Source organism: Peromyscus californicus, unplaced genomic scaffold, assembly GCF_007827085.1.
Source record: "Peromyscus californicus insignis strain IS unplaced genomic scaffold, ASM782708v3 Scaffold_12__1_contigs__length_115047231, whole genome shotgun sequence".
In the NCBI taxonomy this organism is placed as follows: Eukaryota; Metazoa; Chordata; class Mammalia; order Rodentia; family Cricetidae; genus Peromyscus; species Peromyscus californicus.
In genome coordinates this window covers 91,011,027-91,023,158 of record NW_026294413.1, presented here as the reverse complement: position 1 = coordinate 91,023,158, position 12,132 = coordinate 91,011,027, and the positions used below count along the sequence as shown (strand labels likewise).

Here is a 12,132-nt window from a genome sequence, read left to right as displayed (position 1 = left end):
ATCATCAGCAACAGCAGCAGTAGTAATTACAAAGTTTTGTTATTGTACACATAAAAGCCAACAAACCTTTTGTATGGATGAACAAAATTTCCACAACAGGGCAGCTGTGATGCAGGAAGAAGAAAACAGACCAAACACTTGCTCAGGTCTCAGATGAGATTGAAACAATGTTAGAAAAATCAGCCAAACACCAGCAGCTACCAAGCACGTTCCCGGTTTTGCTGTTGTGGTTGTTTGTGTTTTCCTTTTGTTTTGCTTTTTTAGTCAGAGTTTTTCGTGTAGGCCTGACTATCACCAACATGGCTCTGAAGACCAAGATTGTCTTGAATACACAGACATCTGCCTGTCTGCCTCCCAAGTGCTAGGAATGAAGGCATGTGTCACTCCCCCGGTATTGAAAGGAAATCATGCAATCTAGAATCTCTGGAAGTAGTTTGAGGAGCATTTTGAATTTTTCTTAGAATGTAGAATGGTTGTAGCCCATCAGATTAAAGAGAAAAAGGAACGACCACATACTTTGCAGTTTGGCTCACATGCGGCTTGCTTTTCTACTTCCAGCTTTATAAACCAGCAAGAAAAAAAAATGGTTGTTGAATCGACCAGATCTACTGTGACATTGAGTATAAAGACATGTATCAATAATGGGGAAATCATCTCAGTGCCTTTATAGGGCCAGAACTTGCCTTAAATCTTCCTCAATCAGAAAAGATTTCATTAGTGCTTGATATAATTGGAATGCCAAAGGGGTTCAACTGTAGAAATGGAAAATATTTTTTACCATTTTTTATATAACTCTGCATGTTATGAAGAGGCCATCTCTTAGTGCTGAAATGGTCTGTAGTACATAAATATATCTTGTTGAATGACAGTCCAAAGTTGTACTGTCATCTTTCAATGTAAAATGGTAATGGTGCATGAATGAGTAGTCACTTAGTGTGTATGTAGGTACAGTTGGAGCACCCTGTGTGGAATCTGCACTACTTTGAATGAAGTAGGATTTGAATGTAACAAAGTATGTCAGTTAAAGTTAACATACTTTGTGGAATCAGTTTTCTACAAATTGTGACTGTACTCAAGGTATTGTTAATATTTGGTGGTTTTCCCCCAATGAAATTTTCTTTTAAAAAGTTATCCAAATGATAAATCAGCATACCAAAATATCACTAATGAAATGTAGATAGTGAATATATATGCAAATCTAGTAAACCAAAATGGCAGTGGTTTACACACTTTGTAAACATATCATGACACTGATATAAAAGTCACCATATTTCTGCAGTTCAACACATTTAAGCCCAGACCAATACAAGATTTGGAGTAGCAAGGTTTACCTGGTATAGGCAGCGTGCAAAGTGTAAACTGATGGACCAAGACAGACACTGTCAGTTCTTCTCCACTGAACTCTATCAAGGCATCAAATGTTTGTCTTCATTAAGGATTACAGCAAGACACTTCCACTTCCACATCTGTTGCTGTTGCTCCTGCTTCTGCTGTTTCTGCTTCTCATGCTTCTGCTTCCTCTCCAGAGGCTCCAGCCTCTGCTGCAGCTGCTTCTGCTGCATGCGTTTACAGCTGTTGTGACTGCTGCTGTAGCACAAGGTAAATGAACCCACTCTACAGAGACACAGTGTGCATACTAACAGCTAGGATTCTGTTATTAAGGAGACAGGAGAAAAGAATAAGTAAGACTCTGACATGTGTTGAAAATAGATAATCATGTTTGACTTACAAAACAAATTCTCTTTTGGGCTAACATTCATGATGAACATATTTTATTGTGATGGGTTATACTCAAGGCCATAGGCAGGCATTTCTCAGTATCACAATCATTTACATAGTTGAATCCCATTTCTACTTACATAGAAAGCATTGTTATACAAATACAATCATCACAGCTGGCAAATGTGAGTGAAGCCCATTGCCTTGTCCTGTGGTTAGAGGAATTCATCCACACAGAAGTCAGACTACTGTTCCTCACCAAGAACCCACTTGCCTCCAGTTCCACTCACAGTACCTGCCAGTGTCTCCTGACACAGATAGATCTGGCTCCTGTTTCATCTCTGACTTGAACTTGGATTTTTCTGTCCCTTTCCCTGCAGGGAAGTGACACTGAACACTCCAGCATCTTCCTGTTCTTGAACCTTTTTTGTCGGGCTTTTCTTTTCTTTTTTTTAAGTCTTTTTCTAAAGACATTTTTTTATTCCTTTTACATGCCAACCATAGAGCCCTGTCTCATCCCTCCTTCTGCTTCTCCCCCAGGTTTTCCCTCAACCCACCCTCCCCATTCCCTCCAACAAAAGTGTCAGGGCTCCTCCCATGGGGAGTCAGCAGAGCCTGGCACATTCAGTTGAGGCAGTACCAAGCCCCTCCCCCATGCATCAAGGCTGAACAAGGCTTTTCTTATATTTCCTTCCATTTTCCTTATATGCCATGCTCTCAGCTTCTCCCACTTGGTCCTACTCGTTTAAGTTCCTTCCATCTTCCCCTACAGTCCAGAAAAATTGCTTTTTGTCCTCTAACTACCACATGTCTATCTGTGTGCCTGTCTCATTTATTGTAATTTATGTATACTTCAATTCCAGTAGGTGTTGGTCTACTTACCACTGTAACCTCATTGGTTAGGTAATGGCCTAGCATGCAGTAAGTGACTACTCACAGTCTATTTATTGAATGAGTAAATGAAGTTTACCCCAAGTGTTGTTTTAAAGATTAGACTAATTGTCACTTTAAAAGTTTGATATAGATCAATTCTCAGAATCTTTTTTACAAATCATAATCATTAAAAACTCTGACAATCTTTTTTAAATATTCAATATACATAAACTTTTAATAATGAAAAGAATGAAAGCAAAATATATAATCAAAGCAATTTATTGTTAATTTTGTAGAAACAAATCAATATCAGCATACAATATTATTTTACAGTAATATTTATACACTCATAAGGTATAATGTGTCATATTATGTAAGAATAGTAATTGCCGAATTTCTGTTATTGATATAATTGACTATAATGTTATTAATTAAACATGTGAATAATTGTACTAGTGTGCAATAATGAACATACTATTTAATCTTAACCAGTGTTAAGTCACCAGAAAAGTATGACATGTGTGGGGGACACATTGCATTTCCAAAAGGCAACACTACTCTGTCATTCTCCAGGGACTGAAATATGAGTAGAGAGGAAATGACAAAGTTTTTGTGGAAGAGAATGTCCCAAAGACTCTTGTCATGGCCCCCAGGACCTCCTTATTCCTCAGGCTATAGATGATAGGGTTGAACATAGGGGTGAGGATAGTGTAGAAGACAGCCAGAATCTTATCATCTGTGGGGGAACAGAGACTCCTGGGATGAAGGTAAGTGTAGACAAAAGATACATAGTAAAATGTCACCACAGTTAAGTGAGTTGAACATGAAGGCCTTTTTCTTTCCTTGAGCGCATATGAAAGACAGCAAAAAGGACCCATCCACAGGAAGCTGTGATGCCAAGGAAAGGAAGTAGAAGAAACAGGCTTGTACTCACAAATACCATGTACTCATAAACCCAAGTGTCCATACAGGCCAGGGGCAACATGGCAGGGACATCCCAGAAAAAATGGTTAATGGACCTAGAATGGCAGTAAGGAATGTGAAGGAGATAGACTGTGTGTGATAAGGAGTTAATGGAGCCCAGAGTCCAAGATCCTATGATCGTCTCCAGACACATCATTTTGCTCATGGGAAATAGGATAATGAAGAGGGTGGCAGATGGCCACGAAATGGTCATAGGCCATGGAGGCCAGGAACAAACCCTCAGAACCTGTCATGTTCAGAAAGAAAAAGGATTGCACTCCACAGCCAGTAAGGTAATGCTTTTCTGGCCAGAGAGGAAGTTGAATGCCAGCTCGGGAACAGTGGTAGAGATATGCATCAGGTCCATGAGAGAGAGCTGACTGAGCAGAAAGTACATGGGCGTGTGGAGTTTGGGATCCACACGAATGAGGTGGATCATTGCTGAGTTGCCAAGCAAGGCCACAGAGAATATGGAGATGATGAGCAGCAAAAGCAGTAGGCCTGTGCGATTTTGTGGTAAAAATCCTAACAAAATGAAATCACGTGAGCTCTGATTCCATTTCTCCATGAAAATGTATTGCTTTCTCTTTCTTCAAAAGTGACCTGAAAGTAAAATGCACTTATATAAAGTAGAACAGGAGAATAAAGAGGAACTGGCTTGGAATGAATGCTTGCCCTGTGTTGTTCTTACAACCAGCACCATCCTTCTGTTGAATTTATTTTGAAATCTGAACTGAATGTTTCTTCCCCCTTGCCTCTGGCCAAGTTCTCAGTTCAGAGATACCTGTATGGTCATTTTATTTTATTTTTTAATAAATATTTTTGTTTTATAATTAATTTAATTTTACATATCAGCCACGGATTCCCCTGTCCTCCCTTCTCCAAACACCCAGGCTTCTCCCAACCTAATCCACCCCCTATTACCACCACCTCCAAGGCCTGTTCTCCCCTGGGAAGTCAGCCTAGCCTGGTAGATTCAGTTGAGGCAGGTCCAGGCCCCTTCTCCCTGCACCAAGGCTGAGCAAAGTGTCACAGCATAGGCCCCAGGTTCCAAAAAGCCAGCTCATGCACCAAGGACAGGTCCTGGTCCCACTGCCTGGGGGCCTCCTAAACAGTTCAAGCTCATCACCTGTCTCACTTATCCAGAGGGCCTGTTCCAGTTCCATGGGGGCTCCTCAGCTGTTGGTTCACAGTTCATGTGTTTCCACTAGTTTGGCTATTTGGCCCTGTGCTTTTTCCATCATGGTCTTGATATCTCTTGCTCATATAATCCCTCTCTCTCATGCCCGTTGGACTCCTGGAGCTCCACCTGGGGCTTGGCTGTGGATCTCTGCATCTGTTTCCACCAGTCACTGGATGAGAGTTCTATCATGACAGTTAGGGTATTTGGCCAAAAAATCTGACAATCTTTTAAAGCCTTCATAATGACAAGTTTCCATGTAAAAGGGAAATACCAACTTCGTAGTTATCAGTATTTCCTCTTCTGTCAGTATTTATGATAGTATTAACTATGAATAATTAGAACAAAAAACACCCCACAAAAAGTTATTTAATTGTTACTAGCATAATAAGTATAAATAGTAAATGTAGTAAAAGCTATTGTGGAAATGGGAAATCTGTTATCAAGAAGTTCCTGTTGTCACGATAATAAAACACCATGACAAAAATTCAAGATAGATCATTGAAGAGACTTCATTTTCTCCAACAAGACAATATATGAAGTTATTGCTGTGTGTGGTAAGGGAGAGCTGTGTTGGTCAAGCACAGGTCTAACACAGAATCCTGCCTAATTTGTCTAGTGTTCTGGGAATAGTGATAGTTAGAGCTATGCCAATTCAACCAGTGAGTAGGCTGACATTTGGGATGAATAGAGTTTAAACCTCACCCACTATAGGCAGCCAAGAAAATAAGGAGATGACCCTTGCATCTTATACTCAAAATAAATCATTCTAAACATCATTTTACTGTTGCTGCTCTATATTATACATTATCATATGTTTTTAAATAAGTTTTTGCTCATTACGGCCCACATGGCTACCATCCCCACCAGGGTCCCTTCTGTCTTTTCCACATCCTCCTCCTCTTCCAATCTTCCTGCCTTTTCAGTCATCTTGGCTATGCCTGGGATCCCATGGTGTACGTGTTGAGCACCACTGGAATTCTGGAGACCCAGGCCCATAGATTCCAGCCCATGGCCCCTGTTGTCTGGGGCCTATCAGTACACTAAAAAGCCACCCATTTCAGCCTTCAGCACCAAGGTCTCTGATAGCCCTGGTGCCATCCCACAGAGCTGGGCAAGGTAAGGCAGGTTGGTCAGACAGTATAGAAACTCAGCACCAGGAACTGCTAGGCATTTGGCCTCAGACCCTGGCCCAGGTCATGACCAAGATGAAGGCCATGCTTCAAGGCAGTGGGTGCTCTGAGCCCAGGCAAGTGGAAGCAGCTTGATAAGGAGGCTGGGGACACCAAAGAGTAGCTGCTGCTCCAGGTGCACCCTCCTAAGAGGCAGGATGAATTCCAGGACTTGCTTACTTCACTGAAGCAGATACAGCCTCAACTGCTGCCCATTCTCTGCCTGAAGGGCATCTTCAGACTGCCACAGCACACTGAGGGCATGGGTGAGTAGTAGTTCCTTGGGGCTCCCCTGGACTGCCACCCACCTCTTCTCTCTGCAGCTCACTCAGTGTGTCTAGATCTGGTAGTGGCCACTACTCTACCTGAATGTCCAGGGTGACACCTTCTCTCTTAGCCCACGGGGAAGGGATCTGTGGCTGGACATGAATTTATGCCTACTGCCTCTGTTCTGATTCTCTCAAGCAACAATAGCATGATAACAATAGCAGAAGCCTTTCCTTCCCTGTCCTGGTTGTCCTCAGTGGGACATGATGTCCTGTGTCATGTGGAGGTGGTAGAACACTTTGGAAAGATATGGTTGGTCCTCTTTTCAAACTCCTCACCAGAAGTTGAAATCAGTAAGAAGAGATTCTACACTGGGGTTACAAAGCCTAAGTTTTGATCCTGCCTATCCATTTAAGTATCACGAGTGTCTATTCTCTCTGTGCTTTATTCCTTCTTGCTTCCTGGAGGTCAGTATCCTTTCTGGTCCAGATTACCTGTGAATTATGCACAATGCCATACCCATTTTCCTTTAGGAAGTAATGGCTCGGTTTAGGAAGTTACATGGTAGCATGTGAAAATCCTATACTGGTTGGTGAGGCTCAGTTCCCTCCCTGAGGGCTGAGTTCCCACTGGAAGAGAGATGGTGACTGATTCCTGTGAGTGCTGTCCTTTGGAACTGTGTTCTTGATGTGGAAGTGACTGATTCATGAGTGTGTATTCAATGAGGGGTTCTTCTGGGTGTAGATATAACCAACCTTCTTATTAAATAAGAAACACAGAACCAATGCAAACAAGAAAGCCAAGAGGTCAGAGCTAAGAGCTAAAACCTTACCCTTCCTCCTGCAGTGGTCCTACCTCTCTGAACCAGAGCTACCCCTGTGTTAAAGTCTTTATATTGAGTTCCTGTCCTGCCTTCTCATTGGATGTAAACCCAACCACATGACCGCCTCGTCATGGCCTGTCTGTATAGGCCTCCAGGTTTTCCATGATTGGTATTGAGATTAAAGGCATGTGTATCCAATAATGGCTGTATCCCTGAACACACAGAGACTTACCCAGCTCTGCCTACCAAGTGCTGGGATTACAAGCATGCGCCACCACTGCCCTGCTTTCCTATGGCTTGCTAATAGCTCTGACCCCCGGGCAACTTTATTTATTAACATACAAATAACATTTTAGTACAAATAAAATATCACCATATATCGGAGTTTGTTCCTGATGATAGGCTTGTCCTGAGTGAGCTGAGAGTGGAAGGCATAGAGCAGAGGAAGGAGAAGAGCTCGCACTCATGGTGTGTATCCTTGCAGGAACTTTACCTTATCACATCGAAATGCCATTATTTGTATGTGTTCTATCTATTATTTATATTCTAACAAAATAGTCAACTATGGCTGCTGTGGTTAAATTGCTCAAGAAGGATTTAATGCCAAGATTTGAATTATCGTGTATTGCATATTTAATACATGCAACCATTGAAAGAGCATGTGAGTGAGTCTTCTGTGGGTCCTGCCTACTAAAGTGTGAATTAATTCACATAACAAAATCAATAGCCATAAGCTGGTAAAGGAAAGAGAATGCAGGGAGCTGGAAAAAAAGAATAAAAAGCAAAAACAAAAGCAAAACAAAAACAAAATCCATTAGCAATTTGTGGGCTATAGTTTAAGAAGACCTGTTTCTGTGTCCATTAAAAGTCCCAATGATGAAAGACATTATTTTACAAGTTGTTCCTGGTTGCAGCACCTACCTCCATGGTCCATCTCCACCCTCCTTTCTTTAGGTGGAAGAAATTCACATACAGAGAGGCTAAAATGGCAACCACATAACAGAGCATTTCATGAGTGTCCCTGCTGTCTCCTCCTTGAACTTCTGGCTTTTGCACTCTGTTCCTCAGACCTGCACTCTGTCCCTGTAACTACGGTTATTGCAGTTCCTGGGCCGAGACCTTAGCCTCCTTCTATAGCCCTTTGAAGTTGCTCAGAAGGGGCTGTCACATGTTCTAGAAGGAGAAGGACAAAATCAAAATGACTTTTCCCTTATAAGTAGTTCTATTTATTTCTGAAGAAGGAAGTTTGTCAAAGATCTGTTCCCAGAAATCTTGCTGAAGAAGCACAGAATTAGAGGGCAACCAAGAGTTCTTCACAAGCATGTGTGTGCATCAGCCCTAGGGTTAATCTCTGGCCTAAGGTAATTAGTGGACACATTGCCACACATTACTAACACTCGGCATACCTGGCAGCTGAGGTACTTCCCTGATCTGACCTTTAAGGAGCTTCTCCTGACCTCCAAAGAAGGACATAGAATAAGGTTGAGATTCATCTCTAGGAGTGTGATTTCAGATCCATTTCCCCATATCCCCAAATTTTAATAGTCAGGAAACCCGTAGAACAATACATTACATTGAAGTTAATGTTGTATTATTTTATAGATGAAAAGAATTTAGGCCAGGCAGTGGTGGCACATGCTTTTAATCCCAGCACTCGGGAGGCAGAGGCAGGCTGATCTCTGTGAGTTTGAGGCCAGCCTGTTCTCCAAAGCGAGATCCTAGAAAGGCCCAAAGCTACACAGAGAAACCCTGTCTCGGGGAAAAAAAAAAAAAAACATAAAACAAAAAAAAAAAGAATTTAGAATAGTACTTGAGAGGGAAGACACTACCAAGAGCGATTGGTTGACAAGGTGATGATGTTTGAGTCAATGGGTGTCTCTTTATAAATCTGTGATAGGGAAACACATTTTGGGTACAGGAAAAAACAAGACCTCCTGCTTTTGGACAGATACGCTGCTGTTGAGCATGTCATGAATTACTTTCCCATTTCCCTGACTTATGCAAACCCCTGTGTCACAGAGTGGTTTCTTAGCATCTTCTTTATATTAATTTCCCAAGCACAGCAGGACAAGAATTGATTTTAGCCCACAGGTCCAGGTAATAGTCCATTTTGGGGGATATCAAGGCAGGAACTGTGTCAATCACATCCACAGTCAAGAGCAGAGAGATGGAAATGCAGCCATGCTGCCTCCTTGCCTCTGCATATGCTCCAGCTTCTTCACTGTTACACAGTTTAGGTCCCAGCAATGAAGTGGTTCTGCATACTTTAGGGTGAGATCTCCATCTGATTAACAATCTATAATCTCCAACAGATGTGCTCAAAGTCAACTTAATCTAAACAATTCCTCATTGAGGCTCTCTCTTCCCAGGAGACTCTAGTTTGTGTAAATATAAGAGTAATTAAAAATTAACACTCACATTGCCCCAGCATCATTGTTATGCTTCATGGTTATAGGAAACATGAAAGAAAAAATTTTGAATGAGGTAGCAACATTGAACAATCTCAGTAGACGTTTCAGCCATTTGGTGCCTTCCTACAAACCCAAATAACTCTGATTTCTATTTCTCTTGCTTGTTTTGTAGCCATTTTCTGTCAAGCCCTAGTTATTTACCCAGCTAGTCAAGAGACCTGATACTAGAAGAACTAAAGATTATACCACAGTGCTTCCCAGGTAAAAATCATTTGACCTGTTACTAAGTCTTGTGGAAGAAAGACATCAAATGAAAAATCACTGTTCCTGGTTATAGACTAGCAACTGTAGATATCCAGGGTGTTCAGGAACTTCCTGCCTCCTCCAGACTGATCAGAGCTTTCCCAAATCCTGTATTGAGGTGGAATTGTCCCCTGTGTAGACAAAGATGATAGTGCTGGTCAGAGGAGCAGAGTTATTACTCCAGTGGGTCAGAACAAGGTAAAATGTGCAAGGAGTCAGGTCCCTGCTGAGCAGAATGTCAGCTACTGTTTTCTCATGTCCAGAAGGGAAGCGTTAGGACTCCTTCTATCAGGAAAAGTTTTCTTACAATTTTTTCTTAAAATCTCAATGATGGAATGTTTACCTGGTGTCTCCTGAAATGAATTAGCCTCAGTGAGAGCTCTGCAAAATCCTTTGATATAGGCTTCCCAAAGTAAGGTCTGGTGTAGTGTTCATGACTGTGAGTAGTAGTCAGATTTAATAAAGTAGTGCACTCACTCTACCAATACCCTTGCTTGGTTATTGATCTTTTCATCTATCTCTTGATTAGTATCTGCAAATATTTTGCTGTAGTAGTATTTTTACAGATTATATACGCCATATTTGACACCTCTCTTTATATTCCAGTAACCATTCCTGGGATTGGTTATAAAAACTTACAAATGAACCTTAGCATGGCAAAACCACATCTTAGTGCTTCCAATTATAGGTGTGCCTTTTATTCCTCTTATCAAAATATATCTTTCATTGAGAAGGTTAGTGTTAACATGTAATAGAGTCAAGAAATAAAACATTATTCTTGATTCAGTGATATAAGTGTCCTTGTTTTCACCCCAAAATCTCAGTGATCAGAAAGCATCTTGATGTCTCTTGCTCCTAGTTAAAGATAGGTTTACTCTCCATCCCACATTCATGGGTTTGTTGTCTACATTCAGTTGTTTCATTATTAGGTGGTCTTGGAGATGCTATCCTGGTCAGATCGAAAGACATCTAGGACTTCATGAATTTCCCACAAAAATATAAACATATCCTTGCCTCAAGATTAGATTATCAGGCCCTCTCCATAGATTAGTTTGTTTATCTTTTGACTTAACATTTTCTTTAGTCTGTGTATACTTTAAGGCAAAATGCTTTAAGGGAAGCAGAAAACAATTATACTTTAAAGTGGAAAAATTAATGATTAACTTGGCTAAATGTGGTATTGTGTGTAGTTTTACCTATGTTCAGAAATATTGCCCTTTTGTTTTTGAAACTTGCCAATTTAATTATTAGACAGCATTTTACAACAGTTGGATCTTATGGCTAGTAAGGGATTTTAGTAACATGGTTAATATTCCATAAAGTGTAAAATTCTTGAAGGTGTTGGCTAGTATAAGCAGGACCATTACCAATTTTAAGTTGTAAAAGGAGTCCCAGCATGGACACTTATAAAGAGCTATTTGAAAAAGCCAAGTTTTAGATAAGACACAATTGTATTTTTGTGGAAATGCCCCGTGCTAAACACAGGTTGTGCTCTGCAATTGATTAGCTAGAGAGAGGCTTCATTGCATGCCTGTAGTGAGCCAATTCTGAGGATAGACATCTTGATACTTGACAGCTAAGAAAGAATAATTGTAGATGAAAACCATGAAATACACTAAGAGACACTGCCAGGCGCCACCATGACAAGCAGCATGTGAAGATGCTGGTAAGCCACGAGCCACATGGCAAGGTAAAGATTTATAGAAATGGAATAGTTTAAGATATAAGAACAGTTAGCAAGAAGCCTGGCATGGCCATACAGTTTGTAAGCAATATAAGTCTCTGTGTGTTTACTTGGTTGGGTCTGAGCGGCTGTGGGACTGGCGGTGATAGAGATCTGTCCTGACTGTGGGCCAGGCAGGAAAACTCTAGCTACAAACTGATGGAATATAGTAAGTTTTTACCTTTGATCTGTACAGTCAGGGGAAGGTACCATCCATTTTGAGGAGTGTGAAGAATTTGTGTATAAAATAAATGCTCCTCGTCTTTTTGAAGAACAATCTGTAAAATCACTAAGAGCAAACTCTACAGGATTTTTAGATGTAATTTTGGGTCATACCCATTGAGCATTTTCAGAAACTCTTAAAAGCTGATGTACTGGGTAGTGATTATTTATAGATCCCATGTAACATGCTAACGCAATCTGCCATGGTCATCAATTTAAATCAAATAAGCTGCATATTATCTACTGGCTGCAATTTCTGTTTTTTGCTCCATACCAGGAAGTTGTTTAAAAAGTGTCCTTTTCATTATCATTAAGTCTATCATTTCTTGATAATAAGGAGATGCAGGTACTTGTGGAGAATCATACCTCACATCAATGTCTATAATACTGTTACCTTCCGGATATATACTTTAATAGGAGATGAACACTCACTTTCTTTCCCTCATGGAAGTACTGAGGCATTTCCCAAAAATCAG

The 12,132-nt window shown here is 40.8% G+C and overlaps 1 pseudogene; it reads right to left on the bottom strand.

Annotated features, from left to right (window-relative positions):
* Positions 1-3,146: 3,146 nt before the first annotated feature.
* LOC128106977 (olfactory receptor 2L13-like) lies at positions 3,147-4,123 on the bottom strand (annotated as a pseudogene).
* Positions 4,124-12,132: the final 8,009 nt, after the last annotated feature.